Source organism: Symphalangus syndactylus, chromosome 13 (genome assembly GCF_028878055.3).
Source record: "Symphalangus syndactylus isolate Jambi chromosome 13, NHGRI_mSymSyn1-v2.1_pri, whole genome shotgun sequence".
In the NCBI taxonomy this organism is placed as follows: domain Eukaryota; kingdom Metazoa; phylum Chordata; class Mammalia; order Primates; family Hylobatidae; genus Symphalangus; species Symphalangus syndactylus.
In genome coordinates this window covers 124042333-124067349 of record NC_072435.2, presented here as the reverse complement: position 1 = coordinate 124067349, position 25017 = coordinate 124042333, and the positions used below count along the sequence as shown (strand labels likewise).

The 25017-nt window shown below is 47.4% G+C and overlaps 1 protein-coding gene and 1 non-coding gene across 2 annotated transcripts in view; both read right to left on the bottom strand.

The window, feature by feature from the left end:
- TMEM132C (transmembrane protein 132C) overlaps positions 1-25017 on the bottom strand; it is a 452086-nt gene that overhangs the window by 320178 nt on the left and 106891 nt on the right. The window lies entirely within an intron of this gene.
- On the bottom strand, positions 422-525 carry LOC129461364 (small nucleolar RNA U13). The gene has a single exon (XR_008650513.1). It is a non-coding gene; the product is annotated as a small nucleolar RNA U13 (small nucleolar RNA).

The following is a 25017-nucleotide window of genomic DNA, read 5'->3' as shown; positions in this document are numbered from 1 at the left end:
GAGGGAATGGAGAATTATAAGGGAGAATTCTGAAAAGTCAGTGGGGAAAAACATCCGTTAAGTGGAAGGTGAAATCTTTTATCCTTGTGACACCTGGATTATCAAGACAGGAGGAGGACAAGATGGGAGGAGGACAACAGTAAAACCATCATTCAACACCCTGCTGGTCCGGGTGCTGCATATCATATATCGACTTCTTTGTACTTTCAATATCCCTATGCGTGAAGTATTTTTATTATCCCTAATTTTCACACAAAGAGATTGAGGTCCAGAGAGATTGAGTAATTCAGCCAAGGTCACACAGCCAAGAACTCCGAAATCAGAATTTGAACTCAGGGTCCCTGTGCCCACTTCTGCGCTGTCCCGTCTCAGAGCACAGGCTTTATGTTATGTATTTTCTTTATTCATTTCTTATTTTTCACATCAGATGGGCAACGTGCCAACATCATAACAAGGTCTGAGGGAGACATGTCTCACCCATGAGCATGAAAACCCACTCATCACCCTTATGAACTACAAAAGGACCTAGGCTTTATTTCAAATCCGTAGCTCACTCCAGCTCCATTTTTCCCTATGGAGAGAGAGTGTCAGTCCTTGGTAGACACAAAGGTTGCAGAACTATCACTGGCTGATGCTCAGGTCAGTCTAGAGATGCTGAATGCCAGCTTGCACGTATGTACAGTTAGCATCGTGGAAAGAAAGGTCAGGAGATGGAGCCCCTGAATCCAGCAGGGCCTGAAGCCGGAGGCCCCTGTACTTTTCTCCTCCCTGGCTTGAGCCAGCCTGAGAGGGCTTCTTGTCGTTCTTAACTGACTGATGCTCAGCATCCAGTCTGATGGATGAGGCCTCTGAGCTTATCGCGGTTCTTATTTAATATTGCACCGGCAAGACATCCATCTCGGTCCTAACGTTAATCGGGGGAAAACAGTCAACAGAGGGATAGGATAAGGAATGGTCTTCCCTCCATCAACATCAACTAAGAGGCTTGTCTGTACCCCATGCTGCCTTGCTTCTGTAGGGAGCACACAGACAATTAAACTGTGTTTATCAAACTTGTGGGAGGCTGAGCAGAGGGGAGGTGGCCAGTCGCAATAGCGAAGGGCTCAGATGGGAAGAAGTCAGCATGGGCGTATGATATGACAGGGGAGGGCAGCCTTGTACCCTACTCATTGTTTAGAAGCAGAAGGTGGCCATGTGAGGAGAGAGGCAACAGGACTCCATGCTGCAGGACTGCAAGGTTGGAACGCAGAAGGGGGAGGAGCACTGGGACCCAGGCCTTGGAGGAGGCAACAACGTCCCAAGGGGAGGGGTGAGTGCAGTCCACCTCCATGGGGACCAACTTGTTATTTCAAATTGTCAACCCACAGTAAGAGCAAAAAGCAGACCCACTTTTGCTCTGTTTTATGGTGGTTTTTAAGTTTCTCTATGGAATATAGACCTCCTCGTACGACCTTTCACTGCCGCCCGCCTTGCTACACTGCTGCAGCTGGGTGCTGAAGGCCCCTGATGGTTGCAATTGTTCCAGAAAGATGCGCCTTCCTTTACAAACTCACAAACCACAAAGAGGCACTCACAAGGGAGACAGAACGGACCACGTTAGAAGACACACAGCGAAGCCCTACCCAGACCTTTCTCTCTCCCCTGTGGGACCAAAGCCTTCAGCTTAAGCAAACCCTATGGCCCCTGCACACAGGTGGAGACAGTATGCTGGAGGAAGGGGGAGAAACCACCTTCTATCCATGGGCGAGCGGCAGAGAGATGTCCTGCGCCCAACTACTAGAAGGCTCCCCCACCTTGGGGCCAGTGAGGCTGGGGGGAGCAGCAGCCAGGGGTCACAGCTGCTGATGTATGGTGGAGGCACCTGACTGGAAGGCACTGAAGCCTCTGAGTGCCACCCGCTGACCTAAGATGCTCCCTGGTCAGTGGCCACCCTAGGGTCACTCCCACTCCTGGGCACAGGCAGACATGTCTAAGGTGTCCACTGCAGCTTTGCGCCCCATTGGAAATAACAGAAGGGCCTATCCACAGTAAACTGCCTGAACATAGCAAAACCCCAGGAGAGAATGCAGTGAACAAAGAAAGAGAAGAGAGACAGACAGGGCCCTGTGGAGAGGGCACCAATCACAGCCTGGCCACTTCCTAGCTGTGATGGTGGGTGCTCACTTAGCCTGTCTGTGCCTCTGTTCCCTTCTGTAGCACACTCCTCTTGGGACCATTTTGAAGATTAAACAACTTACTCAATACAAAGTGCTGAGTCATGCCTGGCACATGGTAGGGCCTCAAAAACATTACCTATTATTATTATTATTTTTACTTTGAGTTCTGAGATACATGTGCAGAATGTGCAGGTTACATAGGCATACATGTGCCATGGTGGTTTGCTGCACCTATCAACATGTCATCTAGGTTTTAAGCCTCGCATGCATCAGGCATTTGTCTAATGCATGTGAGCATTTGTAATTCTCTCTCTTCCCTTGCCCCTCACCCTGCTGACAGGTCCCAGTGTGTGATGTTCCCCTCCCTGTGTCCATGTGTTCTCACTGTTCAACTCCCACTTACAACTACCTATTATTTTTTTACTATTATTAGGAAGCAACTGGAAAGGAGAACTACATGTACTAGCGTAGAAAGATCTCCAAGATGTGTTATTGGGTGAAAACTAAGTTACAGAACAACGTCAATTATGTAAAAACAAATAACCACGAGTATTTGTAATAATTATCTTTTCTTTGTAGTTTTTTTTCCCCCACAGAACTTTAGAGAAACACTACCCAGAGCTTATTCAACGGCTCCATGAACTCACTAAGGACCCCACATCCATGTATCTTTCTGTACCACCAACTCTATTAAAGGGCTTCATGCCTATGACCACAACAAAGCTGCTACCCATCCAGCCATTGCATCTGAGTTCCAGGAGTAACAAATTAAGGGCAAAATGTCTGTATTAGGTAAGTCTATTTACTTGACCTTTTTTTTTATTGGCTCAGGTAACTCAGTGAATATCAGTTTATATGTTCTTGCCATACTGGCTCATAATTGCACCACTACAAGGGGGTCTGGGAAGGAGATTACAGTTGGTCTCCAACTTAGGATACTGCAATGTAGGATTTTTCTACTTTATGACGGTGTGAAAGTGATACCCGTTCAGTAGAAACTGTGCTTGGAATACTCATGCAACCATTTTGCTTTTCACTTTCAGAACAGTATTCAATAAATTACATGAGATAGTCAATGCCTTATCATAAAATAGGCTTTCTGTTAGATGATTTTGCCCAGATGTAGGTTAATGTAAGTGTTCTGAACATGTTTAAGGTAGGCTAGGCTGAGCTGTGATGTTTCATAGGTTAGGTGTATTAAATGTATTTTCAAACTTAGAATATTTTCAATTTACGATGGATTTATCAGTACATAACCCCACCACAAGTAGAGAAGCATCTGTGTTTTTAGTTAAGCATGTTGCCACCTCCAACAAATTTAGTATTCTGTAAGTAAGGAGGTAGGTGAGAGTGGATATTTTGTAGATAGTTACCATTATTACACAATTATCACACAAGGAACCTATCATTTGTGCTAAAACAATTATGTTAAAACAACTACATTGACACTAGTATTTATATATAATAGTATAGTTTAATATTCTATTAATTTTAATATATTAAAATGAATGAAATATATTATATATTTAATTAAATATATTTAGTATTGTTATTACCATAAACTATTAATAAATTTAAGTTATGTAACAATAACAAGAAACTGAAACACAACACTATGATTGTATATATGTATGTATATATGTATATATGTGTGTTTGTGTGTAAATATGTACTCACACATATACATAAATGTTTAGAAAAAAATTATAAATAGTAAATCACACTTACAGAAGTAATTACCTAAGAGGAGTAGAAGGGAGATGAGAGCTTTGGGATGGTCACATGTGTTTTAGCTTTACTAGATTTTTTTTTTTTTTTTTTTGTAAAATAAGGGAGAGTGTACGCACACATTAGTTGTGCAATTAACATGCTGCTTTAAGAGACTGTCCCTTGGCAACAGAGCTGCTATTACCTGATTTGGCTGGGTGAAAACAAACCAGATACATATACTATCCTGTGTATGGCTCGTATGGTTTTCCAACAGGTGCACAACACACTTTAAAGGTAGAATTTCTTATTTTTTCCCTACTTGTTCTTTGCTATTCTTAAATATCTGTCTTCAAAGAAGAGAAAAGGCGATGCATCTAACATGAATATACGAGCATCCAACATTTCCTAGTTTTGTTCTGTGACAAGAAGGAGTCACTAGACGTTGGGCTGAAGGAAAGGACTTTTTCCTTTGTGAGCACCCAGCAGTTCAGATGGGTTAACCCAAGTTGTGCTTGCTTCACATCTCTGGCAACCCCCTTTTTGTGCCTACCCATGTTATTAAAAGTCCTTACAAAAGTTTGTTCCCTTTCCTGCCCGTAAAGAAACCCAGAGAGCACCCAGCAGAGGACGCTGTTGGCTTCCCAGGATCAGTTTTCTTCTCCTTGTGTCTGGAGTCCTTATGTTCTTGGGGAATGCCATATGGCTGTCTGATGTGGTTTTTCTGTGTCTCCGCCCAAATTTCATCCTGAATTTCCATGTGTTGTGGGGGGGACCTGGTGGGAGATAATTGAAGCATGGGGGCAGGTCTTTCCTGTGCTGTTCTCACGATAGTAAGTCTCACGAGATCTGATGGTTTTTAAAAGTGGAGTTTCCCTGCACAAGCTCTCTTCTTTTGTCTGCCGCCATGTAAGACATGCCTTTCACCTTCCCCCACGATTGTGAGGCCTCCCCAGCCTCGTGGAACTGTGAGTGCCTTAAACTGCTTTCTTTTGTAAATTACCCAGTCTTGGGTGTGCCTTTATCGGCAGTGTGACAATGGACTAATACATGGTCTTTAAAGAAGTGCATATCTCAGCCTTGCGTGCACTTAAAGATGGCTGTGTGCCAACATCCAGGCCGGGAGCTACAAGAGGGAGTTGTTGGGTGGAGCTTCAAGGATGGTACCTTAAAAGGAGCACAGCTGAGTCATTATCAGGTACCTCTGCCCATTCGCCCTTTCTTTTTTGCCCGATTGCAATGCTGATCTGATGCTGGAGATGGAGCAGCCTTTTTGTGACCATGAGGCAAGAAGCTCATGCTGAGGATAAATGAATGGAATAACAGCAGGAACTCGGACCCCTTGGCATCTCGAAGCATCATGCCAGCCTAGGCTACCAAACGCAAAACTCCTTTCCTTCAGCCCAGCATCTAGCAACCTCTTCCTGTCACAGAAGAAAGCTAAGAGATGTTGGATGCACATATATTTGTGTTAATACATGCCAAACACTGAAATTGGAATATAAACTCCTGCCAAACACTGTACTATCAAAGACAAAATTGATACTGCAGCAAAATAAACAAGGGCTGTTAATTCATGAGCTTGTGGTGGTGAAGCCTATTGTCTGTCATTTCCTTTCAGCAAGGATTCAAGGGTTCTAGGAAGGAGAGTCTATTTTATAGGGTAAAAGAAGAAATCCTGAGACGTGTCTGATTGGCAAGTGTCCCACGAAGTTGGGAATTCTGAAAGTGGGGAGAGACTTTCCGATTGGTCTTCATGTACATTTGACGGCCCTGGATTAGTGCAAGTGAGCAAGGGGGGCAATTTCGGGATATTTCAAAAGAGGCAGATTGTTCAGTGTTATACGTTGACTGTGGACACTCATTTCCTAGAACAAGTGGGGGTCAATAAAGCACTATTTTAAAGCAATGATGCTTAGGACAAGTTGCATGCCATGATAGGCATCTCTCAGGACTTTTTGTTTTGCAAGAAAAATAAAGTCCCAACTTTGTTTGAACCACCCATTTGTAGGTTTCTGTAACTTGCAGATTCACACTGTTTGTGCATCTTGATACATCTAGGCCTCAGGCTAGAGACCATCATGCAGCTTTTAGCTAGAGAAACGTATCAATCAAGCTTCTCCAACCCATGGCCTGCAGGCCGCATGTGGCCCAGGATGGCTTTGAATGCAGTCCAACACAAATTTGTAAACACATTTTTAAAACATTAAGAGATGTTTTTGTGATTTTTTTTTTTTTTTTAGCTCATCAGCTATCATTACTGTTAGGGTATTTTATGTGTGGCCCAAGACAATTCTTCTTCTTCCAGTGTGGCCCAGAGAAGCCAAAATATTGGATACCCTTGAAATAATATCCTTTTGTATAAGAAAGTTTGAATATCACCTGTTTGCCTGTCTTTGCTGCCCCACCTCCTCCAGGAAGTCTTCTTTGATACCCTTAGCCAACACTGGCCCTTCCTTCTCCCTGTGTCTCCTCCCCATCCTTCACCTGGACCACACACTGTGCTCCTTCATGGCGTTCTGGGGTCAGGCTCTCTCACACTCAAATCTTATTTGAGAAACTGGAATAGAAGCTCTTTCAAACCAGGCAGGCAGTTGAGACAGAAGAATATGCTTTTGCATCAGGCATGATGAAGGTGCACATCCTCACTTGTGAACTCAGCTGCCTGGGCAAGTGGCTCCACCAGTTCAAGCCTTTCTTGATGAATGAAGTGGCAGTGACAACCCACCTCCCCCCAGGAGCTGCTGCAGAGGCTGATTGAAATCCCCACCAGAGTACCTCAAAGCACGGAGCTCCCTGTCTCCATAGAGAAAACGGTCTGTGTTGCATCCACACAGCTCTGAGAGAGAGAGACAGAGAGAGCAGAGGGTGGGGGAGACTCTGCAAAGTTTTAATTAAAGGTTCACGTCATAGATATTAGTGGATAGTAGGTATTTTATGACAAGAGGCAAAATTGAGGATGCTATGTAAGTATTTAGGTAACCATTTAAAATGAAACCATTAAAAAATATAAAGATTATTCTTAGCTTGAAGGCCATATAAAAGCAGACGGCAGGGGTTTGGCCCAAGGGTTCTAGTTTGCCAGACCCCTGGTCTAGAGTCTGTGTAGGGACAAAATGCACAGGCTCTGAAGGTTTGTGAATCCTGTTTCTGCCACTTGGCATCTGTGTGACCTAAAGCAAGGAGGTTCGTTCTTCATGCCTCAGTTTTCCTATCTGTGGAATGGGGACAATACTACTAACAATACCTACCTCCTAAGGCGGGTTCAAGGATTATAAAAACTATGTCAATGCATATAAAACGATTAAAACAGAATCCGATATGCAGAAAGTGTTTGATAAATGCTAACTAGGATTGTTCCCTCATCGTGTCTAGCACACAGACCAGGGCTACTTAATCTTTTGCTGGGCTCTGGGGTCCTCGGGGAAAGCCGATGGATATTGAAGGTACCTTTCCTGAAGGGAATACATGTACCCACTTAACATATATGTGCAAAGGAGGGAGTCAGGGACACCTCTTCCATCCCACCACAGCGAGCCTCTTGCATGAGGTCTGCCCTCAACTCCTGCAAAGGATGCTGAGTAAGTTGTTGGAAAAACGATGAGAAAGGGTCTCCTGGCCTTCCCAAAGGCCACTCCTCCAAGGCCATCCTGCTGACCAGCTGCCAGAGTGGAGTTAGGATTTAAGTGTTAGCACCAACACTACCGTAGTGGTTCTCAAACTGTGGCATACAGTATGGCCACCACTTGGAGGGAGGGTGATTGCAGGAGCCCCTCCATTAGAGTGGCTTGAGAATTTGCATTTCCAAAGAACTTCTCAGGTGATGCTGATGCTGCTGGCCCAGGAACCCCACTTTGAGAACCGCAGCACTAAGGCATCAGCCTCCACTCACTGGAAGCTGCTAAAATGCACCAAGAGGACAGCACACAACTCTTCGAATTACAGCTTCAACATAAAAGCCTGGGAAGCTAGAAGATGATCTGATTCTAAAAGCAACCCTGTATCCGCTTGTGTCTAAAAGCAACCCTGTATCTTCTCTCCATGGCCACCACTCAGCCCAGGCCACCTGTGCAGATCACCTGGACAGTGCCATGGCCTTTGCCTGGGCTCCCGGCTTTGCTCTTTCCAGGCTGTGATCCATTTCCCCATTCGGCACAGAGGGATCTTTACACACCAGAAATCAGATTCTGTCCCTGTCTGACCTAAAACCCAGTAGACAGAATAATGTCCCCTCTCCTAGAGAGGGCTTCATCCTAATCCGTGCAGCTTGTGCATACGTGAGGTTGCAGGGAGAGGGAGGCGGAGGTGCGGCTGCAGGTGGAGGCAGGTGGCCAGTCGGCTGACAGTAAGACAGGAGGATCATCCGGAGTGATTGGGTGCTCCCCATGTAACCTGGGGTTCTTAGAAGTGGAGGAGGGAGGCGGCAGAGGAGGCTTCAGGGATGCGAAGTGAGCAGGACCCACCCACAGCTGCCAGTTCTGCAGATGGGGGAAGGGGTCAGGAGCCAAGGTCCATGGGCACCTCCAGAAGCTGGAAAAAGCAGGGAAATGCATCTGCCTCCGGAGCTGCCAGGAGGAACACAGCCCTGCCAGCACCTTGCTTTCCGCCCGCTGAGGCCCATGGTGGGCTTCTGGCCTCCAGAACTATAAGGTAATCAATTCTTGTTATTTTTAAGCCAAGAAAGTTGTGGCGCTCCATTACAGTAGCCCAGAAAATGAATAACCTGCCAGGTGTGGTGGCTCACACCTGTAATCCCAGCGCTTTGGGAGGCTGGAGTGGGAGGATCACTTGAGCCCATGCATTTGAGATCAGCCTGGGGAAAACAGCAAGACCCCATCTCTGTGAAAAAATTAGCTTGGCATGTTGGGGCATGCCAGTAGCCCAGATACTCAGGAGACTGGGGTGGGAAGATTGCTTGAGCCCAGGAATTCAATGCTGCAGTGAGCTACGATTGCGCCACTGCATTTCAGCATGGATGCTAGAACAAGACGTTGCCACAAACAAAACACAGTGAAACAATACAAAACAGAAAAGAAAACCCTTCAGCAGCTTCTCTTTGAATAAAATCTAAGCTTCGTAATGTGGCAAGGGCTGGGCCTTCGTTGGCCTGTGTCCATCTGGATTCATCCAATGCCCCCTACTCAGTGTGTACCCACCTTTGGCCACACAGACCAGTATGGAATGTTTACGCCAACTCGGAGGCATGGGGCTGGCCATGTCCTCTCCTTGGATGCTCTTCCCCAAATCCTCATTGAGCCTTTTCATGATGCAAGTGCTCCCTCCATGATCAACACATTGGCTGAGCACCTACTAGGCGCCAGGCTCTGCTCTGGGCGGCCGTGAATAAAGCAGAGTTCCTGCAAGCATGATACCTACGTTCTGGTGGGAGAAAACAGAATGCACGCATGCGGTGTTGGGTAGTGTTGAGCACTCTGGAGAAAGATGATGTGCCCCGACAGGAGCCTACTTCCTGACCATCCCAGCGGAAGCAGCTCTCACCCCATCCCTATCAGTCCCCATCTGTCCCCATCCACCTCCACTGCACTGTCTTCATGACTCTTCCTGCTACCTCCAAAATGATCTTTGTTTTTTGCTGTTTTCTTTGCTTAGTGTCTCTCTTTTCCTACTACACTGGGCAGCCCAGGAAAGACGGACTTTATCTCGTTTGTCCCCAGTATCCAGATCAGTATCTGGAATTTGGGTGTGCTTACTAAGTATGGAATGAATGAATGAATAAATGAATGAATGAAGTAGGAACAAAGTAAAGGAGTTAGCACCCCCTTGGAGATGAGGCTGCCAACCCCCTGGGTGCCCCGGACTCATTTCTTCATCTCGCTACTGTCTCTGGTCTTCGTCTCTCCCAGGGGGACTCTCGTAGGGTGTGAAGGTAGCCACAGAGGCTGACAAAATACAAACTATCACGGTCTTCTGTTGCCTGCAGAGGCTTCTTTTGGAGCAGCCTCCTGTGAATTCAGTATCTGGTATGTGTTTAGCCAGCTGCCACTGTTTTCCTCAAGCTACTTTTTCCTCAAGCTACGTGTGAAACCAACACTCTGTTATGAAGTGGAAACAAGATCCTCCCCGTTATTGCATCAAAACTAGGGCAACCAAAATAAACAACACAAAATCAGCGCCCGGAAGCGGAGGGAAGGAGGGAAGCCAGCCAGCGTCAGCTGCGCAGAGCACATGACCCAAGCCTCCTTGGAGGGTGATTGTACCTCTTTGGGGTGGCCCCCAAAGCAAGGTGATGGCAGGGCCCACGGGGCCGTCTCTCACCCGGAGCACAGGCTCCCGGCCCAGTGCTGGTCCAAGCTGGTCAGAGGCTGCGGAGTTCAGACTCAGCGACACCTTCTCCAGGGAAGCAGTCTCAAACTCTAGGCCCAGGGGGCCTCATTGGCCCTCGGACAGTTTATTGCACACACAGCAGTTAAAAGAACGACAGAGAGGGAGGGAGAGAGGGAAGACAGAAGACACAAGGGGAAGAAGAGAGGGAGGGAAGATGCCACTTCTTTAAAATTAGAGGCAGCACATAAAAACTTAGATTCTTAGTTTCTCTAGAAAAGTTAAGATTTGGGGAAACAGCAGACTGGATTCGCTGCCTGGCAGCCGTTGGCTGGAGTCAGGAAGGGGCCGTCCCTAGGGTCATCAGATCACCAGAGTCCCCACCTGGCCACCCTAGCATTCCAGCCCTGCCTGGCCCTGTATTCTCTGGGTTGGCCACGCCAGCCCAAGAGGAGCCTCTTCCTCTCTCCACACTGACACCACGGATCCCAGAAGAGGAAGCCACTGGCTCAGATGCTTTGCCTGGGCGCAGGCTCTTGGAAGTGAAAGGATGCCCTGGGTGAAATAGAAGCCCTGGCCTCTTGGGACCAAGTCAGACCCACACAGGAACCTGCCGGCCAAGGAGCCAGTGGACATTTCTAAGCTCTGCCACCAGAGGGCGCAGAAAGGCACAGGTGAGGGCCGGGCACAGCTGCCCAGGAGCAAGCCGGGTCTGGGGTTCCTGCAGCCAGGCAGGGCAGCTGGCCTGCACAAAACACCTGCGTCTCCACACACAAAAATCGCCTCCGTGATTTTGTCTTTTTTTTTTTTGAGACGGATTCTCGCTCTGTTGCCCAGGCTGGAGTGCAATGGTGTGATCTCTGCACTGCAACCTCTGGGTTCAAGTGATTCTCCTGCCTCAGCCTCCTCCGTAGCTGGGATTACAGGCGCCCACCACCATGCCCAGCTAATTTTTGTATTTTTAGTAGAGACGGGGTTTCATCGTGTTGGCCAGGCTGGTCTTGAACTCCTGACCTCGTGATCCACCCACCTCGGCTTCCTAAAGTGCTGGGATTACAGGTGTCAGCCACCATGCCCAGCTGATTTTTGTTTTTCATTGTAATGAATTGAGAACAATTTGGTTCCTTAGAATTGCTGGAGGAGTCCACAACGGAACTCAGTCAGTCACTCAAAGCCTTGCAGGGCAAAGCGCTGGGTGTGCAGTTCCCTCCCAGGCACAGGTTTCCCAAGCCCGGCGCTCCAGGTGGACAGCCAGCCAGAGGCATCCACACCTCCTGGTGCAGAAGCCGCAGTTCTGGAGCGACCTCCATAACCACATCCCTGCCAGAGGTAAGGCCCAGCTCAGGACAGCATGCACACATGGTTACTCGTCCTGCGGGTTCCCGAATTGGGGCTTTGCTGAGAGCTTTGCACAGCAAAACCCACTGCATTGCCATTCCCAGTTTTTTCTTTCTTTTCTTTTCTTTCTTTTTAGACAGGGTCTTGCTCTGTCACCCGGGCTGCAGTGCAGTGGTACATTCACAGCTCACTGCAGCCTCGAACTCCCAGGCTCAAGCAATCCTCCTGCTTTAGCTTCCCAAGTAGCGGGGACCACAAGAGTGCATCAACCATGTCTGGTTAATTTTTTAATGTATTTTTATTTTTTGTACAGATGTGGGTCTCACTATGTTGCCCGGGTTGGTCTCAAACTCCTGGCTTCAAGGGATTCTCCCACCTCAGCCTCCCAAGGTACTGGGATCACAGGTGTGAGCCACAATACTGGTCTCATTTCCAGTTTTATCAATCACATCTTCATTCACTCAACAAATACTGGGCATCTACTACGCATCAGGACCTGATCTAGCAGCGCAACCATAAAGCACATGTGTCCCCTTTCTCTGCCTCAATGTCCTCATCTAAAAGATGGGGGATAAGAACGAAGCCTACTTCACAGTGTTACCAAGAAGATGGGAGGACTTAACGTCTGTCACACACGTAGAACAATCCCAGCCCAGAGTGGGTACTGCCACGGGATCCCTGCTGTGGCATTTTTATTTTTATTTCTCTTATTTCCTCGCTTATCTCCTTATCCAGCCTTCTTGCCCCTGAGTTTATTCTCCACAACCATGAGACCAGGCAGGGTCTGGGTTTGTGGAAGGAGGGATGAGGATTTGCGGAAGCCCAACGGAAGGGGAAAATATGGAGGAAAGTTTCTGCAGGGACAGCCACCTCTGTGCCTGTGCCCCTGGAGGGGGAAAATCAGGGTGTCTCTCCTGTGGTTCAAAGGCAAGCGCTGGCCCTTCCAGCAGTCTAGGAAATAGAGGGTTAAATGTTGGCAAAAGAGAGAAACGGTGCCACTTTCAGGGGCCCACCTCTCAGGTCTGCTGGATGGGTCATAAATGAACATTCTGAGAGGGGTACGTGGGCAGGAGCGAATGAATAAAACGCCACCTCTGATGAAAACACATCTGGCTAAGGAGTGGCTTTCAGATTTCTGATGGGGAGGCACTTTCTGCCCATAAAATTCTGAATAACACACAGCCTCATTATGTGCGTCTTCTAGGTCTAAGTGTGAGGGTGTCCTACCAGCAACCCCTTTGAGCCAGCCAGGGCCAAATACTTCGTGAGGGGCTGCTCCAGGGGCCACAGCCCAGCTTTCTGTGGGAGCACTGCGCTCAAGAGGTAGCCCTCACCCCAAGTTCAGAGTAGGCAGCCGGCTTGGGAGACACAAGCCCCATCCACCAGCACCTCATGGAGCAGAGAGCGCCCAGTCACTGGTATGTGACTCTCACTTGCGGCTGTGGCAGATCAGAGCCGCAGATCAAATGTCCTTCCCCAGTTATTTTTGATGTGTTGTGTTTTATGCAACAAAGGTTCAGTTAAGGACTTATGCCCAAATTGAATTTCTGATATTTCGTCTTTAACTTTTTAACTTCAGAGATGGTTTTTCATTTCCTTACTCCCTGTTCTCCTCCAACGACTTAAAGGATGCTAAAATGGATCTTTAACGTATCCTGTATAAAGCAGAGTCATGATTTTATACATATTGCAGACAAAGCCCACAGGCTCGGGTCTCTTATAGTGGCCCTCACATCAATTGAAAATGGAAACATTTTAGGGGCAAAAGGAAATGTGATCATCATGTGCCGTGTATCAGGCTCTGTGCAAGGACTCCGCGTTTATGTCTCTAATCTTTGCAATGATCCTGCGAAGCAGGTCTCCTTGCCTCCATTCCACAGATGGGAAGAGGGAGGCTGAGACCATAACCAGGTCTCCAGTCACACGGGATTTCAACACAGACCCATCTAAATTCCAAAGCCGAGCCCCATCTCATCACGCTGTTGCCATCTGAATCTGCAAAGGGGTATGACAACCCATAAAGTTCTGGAATACTTTGAGACAAAGGGACGAACACCAAGACGGGAGGCTGGACTTTGACAGACCTGAATGTAAAGACCACAGGTGGTCGTGAAGGCTTTAGGAGCCCGGAGAGGACCATGTCCTGCATGGCAGAGGCCTTTGCAGGGACTCTGTTTACATGGCATTTGGCATGAGGCTCATTATGTCTCAGTGTGTGCATCTTTGAAGGGAGGGTTGGTGGATGCTACTTGAAAGTAGAAGGTGAAGTCCCCTCACTAAGCCAGCCTTTAGTGCCCCACTGTGGGAGGTGGATTTGGAGGGGACAGAATATTCACTTACTGCATGAGGCCTGATGAAGTGGAACAAAAAGTTTCTAGAAATACATGTAAAAATCAGAACTGAACAAGATTGATCCAACCCTCTGACTTCCAGAAGCTTTAGTGGAGCCTAGGAATGGAGTCCCCAACACAGTGGCCTCACCAAAGGCCATAAAAGAGCCATCCAACCCACCATCACGGGCTTGCTTTGCTTTGAATCCTGGAAACTTTGCTGCGGGACCTTGAACATGAAAACAAAGATCCCTCCCCTAAATGGGCTTCTTAAAACCTCTCGACCCTTCTTCATTTGATAGAAGCCAAATGGTACAACCCTGCCTGCCGCTGTCATGGAGGCTGGGGATGGCACAACTGCTGGGGGACCACCCCTCCAGAGCCCCTGCCCTGGGAGCTCCTACAACCCACGGTTTCTTCTGCAGGGAGGGTGCACCCCCAGATCTTTTCCCATCCCGTGGCCCATGCTCAGCACCTCCCAAACCAGTGACTTATTTGATTCACCTTACTCTCGAAATTGTCTCCTTCATCTTTCAAGAAGGAGAAGGTCAGACTTCAGCTCCTCTAATGACTGATGACGGGCTGCCCACCTGACTCTTCCCTTGCCCCCTTTTCTGGAACCTGACCACCTCTTTTCGTTTTGTAGGATTTGTTTGTTTGTTTGGGTTTCTTTGGTGGTAGTGGAGCTGTTTGTTTTTGTTTTGTTTTTAAACTCTGCAGCTTAGCTAAAACCCACCCTTTGGCATCAGCCATGGGGCCAAACTAGGCCAGCTAAACAGATGCAGTTTTCTTAACAGTTGAAAAAGCGTCTTTATGTAGATAATCCCTAACTATCCTGATACGGAAGGACTGCTCAGTAAGGGAGTGGCTACACTAGGAGGATTCCTGGAAGCAGAGCAGAACTTTGCGAGCCATTAAGAAAGCAAAATGGCTTAGCCTTTTCCCTCCCTGGGCTTCTGATTCCTTACTGCATTAATGGGGTCTTTATGGGAAAGTATTCGCCTGGAAAAACTCATTCAAGCAAGCTCCAGAAACACCGACGGTCCCCTGCCCTGCAAAGACAAGGAATGGGGAAGGGGAAATAGAAACCCCCTGGGGGTGGAGACAGAAATTCCGTTTGAACTTAGGAATGATAAGATGATTAGGAGAACAGGGGGGCTTTGTGTCATTAATCTGACCTGCTTTATCTTGCCCTGAATCCCGGGACACCCAGGGATTCCCAGTCGGATGCCAGAGCCTGAGCACCATGGGAAACGGCTCGAGCATCCATCCCTGAGGACGGGTCGACTCAGCGTGGCTGTGAGCTCCTTAGTGCCCAGAGCGTGTTTCCACGTGAAGCTGATTTCACTGCCTGTGAAAGCGAATTGGCCAATGGGTGGTTGGCCATTGCGAACGCTGAAAATGCACCCACCCCTTGCCCACTTCTAAGTTCTTGCCCGAGAGGAATACACAGACATGCACATATATACGCAGAGCACAAATAGACATGTGTATATGCTCATACACACATGTACACGGGGTGCACATGAGCACACACTGACACACATGCACGGTGCACACACATACAGGCACACACCTAAACAACTGCATGCACACATATATACACGTACACACAGATGCACATGCATACAGACTCACATACACATACATACAGATGCTCACATGCACACACAGAGACACGCATACACACACATACATACACAGACGCAGACACTCACAGATACACGCAGACACAGAGACAGACCTATACACACACATAGATACACACACACCCATATACACAGATTCACACACACAAATATGCACACATACACAGATACATACATGGTACACACAGCACAAACACACACATACTCAGATACACATACCACATACACTGGGAAACATGTACCAAGAGGATCACTCTTTTATGTGTTTTAGCAGAAAATTAGAACATCTGTTCTTCTGTCAATAGGAGAGAGGTTAAAACATTATTTATGTAAAAGAATACCGCAGAGAGTTGAAAGGAAGACTCTAGAAACAAGAATGGTGACATTCTTATTACTGAATCATTATTATTAAAGCTGGAGGATGAGTGTATAGGAGTATGATCCTCTCTTTTTTAGATGTCTGAAAATTTCCCATCATAAAAAAAAATAAAAAGAATGACCTAGAGCTATGCGACTGTCCAACACCAAGCCATTAGCCTCATGTAGTTACTGATATTAAAATTAACTAAAATTAAAAATTCAGTTCTTCGGTCACATTCGCTATGGTTCAAGTGCTCAGGGGACATTCCCATTATTGCAGAAGTTCTATCGGTCAGCGCTATCTGGATCTTCGATGTCTGGGATCTTTAAAATACCTTGTGTTTTTATCACAAAGCAAATAATATTCCTACAGCAGCAGCGTGTGCAGTACGTCAGTATGATAGCATTTATAAAACTTTTTAAAGCTCAGGGAAAAAGTGCATTTTTCTGTGAGCACAAATCTGTATGTACACAATATGTGAAGGGTCTGGGAGCTCGTGCCAAGCTCAGAACAATGGCTTCTTTCGCCTAAGGAGAGGCTGAAATATTACAGAGCGGCAGTGGGTGGCTGAGCCATGGGGAATCAGCTTCGCCATTAAAGTATGAATGTATTATTTGTATACCAAAAGAAAAGTGAATAACAAAAACAAAAATGGACACCCCTGTGGGAGGAGTGTCGCGAAGGGTCTTCAACGGGACAAAGAGAAGGAGGTGAGAGAGCAGAGTGTATCCGAGACGGTTTCCCCTTTGCGGGGTTGTCTTCCTCTTAAAAGCAAACCCCCTTTTCCTCTTAAGAGGTTGCTAGACTGCCCACCGCTTTTCACTGCTGACAAAAAGCAAGGGAAGCTTCCGAGAAGTGCTTCTCTTTGAGCCACTGAAGTTAGTGTCTTGCCACTGGCACTCTTTCAAGCCGCCAGATGCCGTCCCCCTCAAAGCTGCTCTTTGTGGAGGGTATTAAACCCCGGCCAGCCTCCCAGCTGGGACAGCTCCCTCTACTCTGCTGCAGCCCAGTGACTGTGCCTTCCGATGGTGTCTTCAGAGCAGCGATTCCCGCAGGAGACCCTAGGAGCCACTCCCGAGGAAGGACTGAGAACGAGCAGGCTTCCTCTTTCACGCCCATAGGTTTCCTGGTCGGTTACATTATTATTAAGCCCTTTCAAAAGAGCAGCCACAGCTAGCTAAACTGAGTCCTCTGTAAACACTCAGATTCGATTCTAGAAAGCTGCTTCTCCCTGAAGACCGGCTCCTCGGGTTGCCACGTGTGTTCAGCATGGACAACTTTAGTTTCCCAGGAGAGGCTGTGGGAAATGAATGGGGCAAGCTTCACTCTTCTCTGCTGCACCAGATGGATTCACAGTCAAGCCCCATCATTTGTGGGTTCTGTATTTGCAAATCCACCTACTCGCTAAAGTCCATCAGTGCCCCCAGTACTTTCACGGCCATTCCCTGATAAGGCGGCACAGAGACAATTTTGAGTGGCTCAAAGCACGTTCCTAGCTGAGGTCAAATGTGCCCACGTTGTACTGTCCTGCTTCAGCCACGATACCATACATAAGCAAGTGGCCTTTCTGCGGTCCTTGTAACTTCGTGTTTTTGGTCTTCTGTGCTTTCTTTTGGTGATTTTGCTGTTTCAAACATCCCCCAAGTGCAGGAATAAAGCACTGTCTAGTGTTCCTAAGTGCAAGAAGGCTGCACTGTGCTTTACAGAGAGAACACCTGCATTCAATCAGCTTCCTTCAGGCATGAGTTATGGTGCAGTTGGCCTTGAGTTCAATGTGAAGGAATCAACAATATGTATCTAATCAGGTGTCTTTAGACAGAAAAATGCATATAATCAGGTTATGCATTAATCCACTGATGAATATGTTATGACCAGAGGCTTGTAGGGACCTAGCTCTGTATTTCCCTTCAAACACTTTTTTTAAAGAGATGGGGTCTTGCTGTGTTGCCCAGGCAGGTTTGCAAGTCCTGGGCTCAAAGCCATCCTCCTGCCTCAACCTCCCAAAATACCTGGATCACAGGTGTGAGCCACCACGCCTGGCTTATATTTCCTTTAGAGCAATGATTCAGTATTTGCTAATTTAGTGTTTATGGAGACTTTATAGAAGATACCTACTGTGAATAATGAAAATCGATCGTACTTCCCTCCAATATCTCTGCCTTAGAAAAGATGGGATGCTCAAATAATACATCTTTCTCCATTATTATTTAACATCCTGTTGCCTATTTCTTGCTGTGACTGAGTGGCATCCAAGGCATTACAGGTCTGGTACAGAAGAAGGAAATGGGAGGGGGAAGGGAGGGCGCTGGCATTTACACAAGATCTCCTATCACATGGACTCTCTGATGTATTTCTCACAAACATCTGGCCACATGTCCTAGGGCATCTCCAACACTATTCATTCCTTCAACAGACAGCTCTTGCTCACCTACTATGAGCCTGAGCCAGAACAGGAGACACTATAGACAAACCGTCTTTCTGAAGCTTCCTTTCTGTGTAGTAAAATAAGGACAGGAGTGCATGTTATTTTAATATGGTGATCAGAGAAGATCTTACAGAGAAGATGACTTGTGAGCAGAAGCTTGGAGGAAAGGAAATTTTACAGATAAGGAAACTGAGGCATGGAGAGATTAAGCTCTTGCTGAAAGTTCTTTGGCTCTTCAATGGCAGAACTGTGACAAGTGCTTGATCAGCTGGTGTCGGTATCTCCACCCACACTCACGGACTATCCCCAGATAATAGCACAGGGCGAGGTCTTGGCAAACTATTACTGAACAGAACTCTGTACTCTGACCACAGAAGAGTACGTTTCTCCTCTTGGGTTTAAAATGGGTTGAATGCTGGTCGCTAAAAGCATATGTCCTTGCCCAAGCCCCAGAACATGCAAATGTGGCGTTATTTCCTTGGGAAAGGGGTTTTTACAGATGTAATTAAGGAAGAGATCTTGAGATGAGAGCGTTCTGGATTTGGGATGGACTCTTAATCCAATGACAGGTGTCCTTTTCTAGAGGAAGAAAAGATGCAGGAAGAGGAGGCGGTCATGTGAAGATGGAGGCAGAGACTGGAGCAATGCAACCAGCAGCCAAAACACCTGGAGCCACCTGAAGATGGGACAGGCAAGGAAGGGTCCTCCCCTAGCGCCTCTGCCGGGGGAGGGGGATGCAGCTTAGACTTGTTGCCTCTAGAACTGACAGGAATTAAATTTCTGTTGTCTTAAGTCATGCATTTTGTTGCCATTTGTTATAGCAGTCCCAGGAAACTGGAATAGATTGTAAAAAGCCTAGCTGAGACAAACCAGGCAGAATCCTCCAGACTGTGTGGGCTGATTGACCAAAACAACATGGGGGAGGCAGAGGAGGCAGCTGCTCAGCTAATCTGCACCAACATTACCCAGGAAATCAATATCTCTTTCTCACTGACAACATACCATGTGACCCCTATCTTTCCTTTCACTGACTAACCATAACCCAGCCCCATCTGATGGCATGGCCCATGCATGGTGGGGGATGCAGGGCTGCGGTGAACAACCAATCCATCATGTCATCCTCATGTATCAGTCTGTTCTCATGCTGTTAATAAAGACATACCAAAGACTGGGCCATTTATGAAGAAAAGAGGTTGAATGGACTCACAGTTCCATATGGCTGAGGAGGCCTCACAATCATGGTCAAAGGTGAAAGAGGAGCAAAGGCATGTCTTACATGGTGACAGGCAGGAGAAGTGCTGAGCAAAAGGAGGAAAAGCTCCTTATAAAATCATCAGATCTCATGAAAACTAACTATCACAAGAACAGCAGCATGGGGGTAACCATCCTCATGATTCAATTACTTCTCCCTGGGCATTGGGTCCCTCCCACGATACATGGGGATTATGAGAACTATAATTCAAGATGAGATTTGGGTGGGGACATGGACAAACCGTATCACCTCAACCTTCTCACTGTCCCGAGCAGAGGAGAGGCCAGTCATCTTTTGTGCCTAGTGAACTGTGAATTGATTGTCACCCTACTCACTGGGCATGGAGGAATACGCATTACTATGACAACTCCTTCCACCAGCAAGGCTCATGTGTGGAGAAAGACACTGTAAAAGTGCCAATTAGTGCTTTGATGTAGGCGTTCCTGAAATTGTGCTCTCCTGTTGAAATCTGTGAGTAGCATGGAATGCATTTGCTCTAGGAAATTTTGATCTCCTCACTGGGTAGTGAAGGTGAAAATTAATAGAGGTACTTAATTTTTTTAAAAAAATCTGCTCTTGGCCAGGCATGGTGGCTCACACCTGTAATCCCAGCACTTTGGGAGGCCGAGGTGGGCAGATCACAAGGTCAGGAGATCGAGACCATCCTGGCTAACACGGTGAAACCCCGTCTCTACTAAAAAATACAAAAAAATTAGCCGGGCATGGTGGCGGGCTCCTGTAGTCCCAGCTACTCGGGAGGCTGAGGCAGGAGAATGGCGTGAACCAGGGAGGCAGAGCTTGCAGTGAGCCGAGACTGTGCCACTGCACTCCAGCCTGGGTGACAGAGCGAGACTCAGTCTCAAAAAAAAAAAGAAAAAATCTGCTCTATTTTTGCACCTCCAAGTGATCTTCTAAAATGGGCACAGTAACAACCCTAACATGCTGGTGAGAGAGCTCGGGTTCCTGGCTCCGTGCTCCAGGCACTGTCACGGAGCAGGACCAATTCTGGATCTCACACCGGCACAAATAACTTGTCCATGGAAATGACGAGGGCAGAGATACAGAGTTGGAAATATCCGAACCTGCAGTTCCCCTCACAACTCGGCCAGCCCTGGGGAAGGAGCCCACACTGTTCTTCAGAACATCTGATATCAGAGCAATGTTGATTAGTCCACAAATCTACAAGTCAACTAGTCACCAACCCAAAGCACACCACGTAAGTGTTTTCCTACTTTAAGACCTGACAATGAGGAGCTGGGCAGCGGAGAGGACGGGGATGGTTTACAAACATGCTGGGGTGTGTCCCACGGTTTGAAATATTTTCATCGCGATTAGGACACACACATATATACACATATGTGAATTCATCTCACCAAAATAAAAGTCTCATTACACAGCACTGTTTTCTCTTCTACTCTGATACTTCCTGTTGTATTCACTTCCATTTCATTCCATGCTAGTCTGACTCTTAAATACCTGCTGAATTTGTCTCATCTCCTTCTAATGGGTCATTACCTACAACGGGAAAAACACCAGCTCACAGTGGGGCAATAGAATCCCAACTTATGTGGTAGGCAGGTTCTGTAGTGAGCCCGTTGAGGCAAAAACACAGAGTCAAAAGTATCTATAGAAAAAGATTCTCGGGCCAGGCACAGTGGCTCATGCCTATAATCCCAGCACTTTGGGAGGCCAAGGCAGGCAGATCACAAGGTCAGGAGTTCAAGACCAGCCTGACCAACATAATGAAACCCTGTCTCTACTAAAAATACAAAAATTAGCTGGGCGTGGTGCTGCATGCCTGTAATTCCAGCTACTTGGGAGGCTGAGGCAGGAGAATCGCTTGAACCTGGAAGGCAGAGGTTGCAGTGAGCTGAGATCACACCACTGCACTCCAGCCTGGGCGACAAAGCAAGATTCCATCTCAAAAAAAAAAAAAAAAAAAATCAAGAAAGCACATGGTAAAGGATGACATAAAAAATAAAAATCTCTTAGTTCAGTGAGTCCAGCATCTCCTTGAAGGGGAGTCCAGTTTCTCCCTCCGGCATCAGGGAGATGGATGTTTCCAGAGCTGGATGTCAGTAGTCACTGGCCTGCTTTGGGAGTCCACACCATAGCAGCAATGCTTATCTTTCCACAGTAAACCCACTCTATGAAAAGCACAGGAGAACAGAGACCTGTGAGGAAAAACAGGTTTACATCCCACGCCCACTTCGGAGCACGCACCTATGAGCGGAATGGCAAGGAGGCCGCTTCTTAAGTTTTCTGTTCCTAAATACAAAGTGAGATGCATCCCCTTTACTAGATCTGCTCATCTGTAAAATAACATTCATTCGTGTAACAACACTCTTTAGCTTTCAAAATTCCAAGAGGCTCTAAATAATCTCATATTTGGATCCATCTTTTAAATGTCATCACATGTTGGCATCCAGATCTTGAAACCCCTAGAACTTGAGGGGTTTGCTTCATGCTTCACGTTCATGAGTTTTTCGGTTGCTTATTTTCTCTTTTGTAGTCATAAATATATCATGAATTCTCTTGATATCTAAAGTTGACACTTTATAGCAAGAGATGCCCCGAAGGCCTTTCTTTAAACCTATCAAACCCTTGAGTGAATAATCAAACAAATTTCACTCTGAGACAAGTAGGAAGGTTTCAGATTTCTATGACAACATCCAAGAACAAATTTGATCAGCAGTTTCAAAATTTGGACGCTGAGACCTTCATAAATCAGAAGAAGAAAAATAATCTCTCCAATGCACCTGGTTACTTTAAGCCCAGGAAATAATTAGGGCAGGCTACTGCAGTATTTCTTTGGTTTACTTCCTTCTAAAAATCCTTAACTGATGATTTCAAACATTCTTAGTGATTACAGCTTCCTGATGATTAACAGCTGCAAAGTCATCACTATCTCCGTAAGCCTTCTCCAAAGGGGAAAACGGGAAAGCAGAACAAACCCACAGCAAAGCCCCGCTTGAAACTCTGAAACTTCCCACCGCAGGCAGCCTCAAACCCAAGGTGCTTCCCATGGCCTCCGACATCCCGCATGAGCTGGCCTTGCCTAGGTATGCAAAGTCACCTTCTAAATCTGCCCCGCTACTGACACTCCAGACCCAGTGGCCACCCTGGATATGCTGCCCTCGCTCCTGCCTCAAATCCATCACCTTTGCATCCATCTCTTTTCCCTGGAACATACCATCCCCAACTCCCAACACACACACTTCTTCAAGTGCCTCATTCCTACACTTCCCTTGGGTTTCATGCCTTAGGGAATATAGTGTTGAATTATGTCCCTCAAAGAGCTGTGTCCAAGTGCTAGGCTCCTGGCACTTATGAATTGATCTTATTTGGAAACAGGGTCTTTGCAGATATAATTAGTTCAGGAACACGAGATGAAATCATCTTGGAATTAGGGTGGGCCCTAAATCTAATGGCTGGTTTCCTTATAAAAGAAAGGAGAGGGATATTTGAGATGCACAGACGCAGAGGAGAGACACGGAGGGAAAGTTCATCTGAAGGAAGTGGCAGAGAAGGGACAGATGCAGCCACAAGCTAAGAAAGACCAGGTGCTGCCTGGAGCCACCAGAAGCCGGGAGATTCCCCCACAGCCTCTAGGAAGAAGCCACCCTGCCAACACCTGGATTTCAGATTTCTGGCCTCCAGAAATGTCTTTTGTTTCATGCCACCCAGTGCAGGGTGATTGTCACGGCATCCCTAGAAACTGACAGAGGAACCCTCCCGTGGCCTTCCTGTGACAACAGCTCCTGTCCACCCCAGTCACACTGTCCCCAGTGCTTTTCAACCAGGGCAGTGCCATCCCACAAGGGACATTTGGTAAGATCTAAGGACATCTTTGGTGGCAACTCTGGGGAGATGCTACTGACATCTGTGGCTAGGGGCCAGGGATGCTGCTGAACATTGCACAGTACACAGGATACCCCCCGCCCCACCCACCCACCAAAGAAGAATCTGGCCAAGAGTGAATGGTGCTGAGGCTGCGGAATGGCTTTTATACCCTGCTGTCCTTTATTTCTGTCTCTATCCTGCAGCCTTTTTTTTTTTTTTTTTTTTTTTTTTGAGACGGATGGAGTTTCACTCTGTCACCCGGGCTGGAGTGCAGTGGCGCGATCTCGGCTCACTGCAACCTCTACCCGCTGGGTTCAAACGATTCTCCTTCCTCAGCCTCCTGAGTAGCTGGGATCACAGGCACCTGCCACCGCGCCTGGCTAATTTTTGTATTTTTAGTAGAGACAGGGTTTCACCATCTTGGCCAGGCTGGCCTTATCTCTGCACTGTGGGTGTTGTATTGTCATTTGTCTTGGGCTCCTGTGTGTCTTAACTTCCTGGCCAGGAGGACAGGGACTGTGTCTTACTCCACAGGGTGCACAGAGCCTAACACAGCACTTGGCATAAAGGTGCAAAAGATGCCAGGTGGAAGAGCCAGTAGCTGTCAGGCACCAAATAGCCAAACCTGTCACCCGGGCTGGAGTGCAGTGGCGCGATCTCGGCTCACTGCAACCTCTACCCGCTGGGTTCAAACGATTCTCCTTCCTCTCCACCCACTGCCTGGCACACGTCTGCAAATGGCAGGTGCTGGCTCTCCTTCCCACACCCTCTGCAGAGTGCTCACTGTGCCCAAGAGCTTCATTGACTTGTAGTCACTCCAGGGGCACCGGAAAGCCTGAGTTCTGAGGGGTGCCAGCAGCAATGGCTCCGCCCAGGCAACAAAGCACAAACCCCAAGAGCTCATCTTGACACCTCTTCTTCCCTCACCCCAGTAATCGGTCAGCTCTGCAACCTGACTTCTTCCATATACAACACACACACTCCACCTTGGAGGGTCCTAGTTTCAGTCCTGTTGTTTTTCGCATAAACTGTGCAATCGTCTCCCAGATGTCCCCCAGCCTCTGTCTGTGTCACAGTTATCATTCCCACATGCTGAGCCCCTCCCCACCTGGGCCAGTCACCATCCACAGTGCCCTACCTGCATTTCCTCATCGTGTCTTACACAGCATTGAGCAGGGACTCTTATTATCCCCATTCGATAGAGGAGAAAGTTAAAGCACAGAGATTACATGAGAGACACAGGATCTTAAGCCGGGGTCCAGGCTGCGTGGCCCATGTTTTAAATCCCACTCCTTGCCTGACTGAAGCCAGGGGATGCAGGCAGCTGCTGCAGGAACGGAATCTAAGCTGAAGTGCAGCATGGAAGGCCATCCCTGGCCTTGCTCCTGCATCTCTCTGATGCTCATGTTAGGATGTTTTCACAGTGAACTGCTTGAGCTTCCTCCAAAACCCTGAACAAATTCAGACCTACCAGTGTTCACTCATGCCTGTATCTGCCGAGTGCTTCCTACCTCCTTCCCCATCCCCCAAAGGAATCCTTTCCTATCCTCTAAGATCTGGTTCAGTAGTCAACAACACGAGATCTTCCTGGATCACCCAGTGGAGCCTGGTGCTGACCTTCTGTGCCCCACGGTCCACTGAACATCCCGCCATGCTACGCACGGGAGAGGTGGG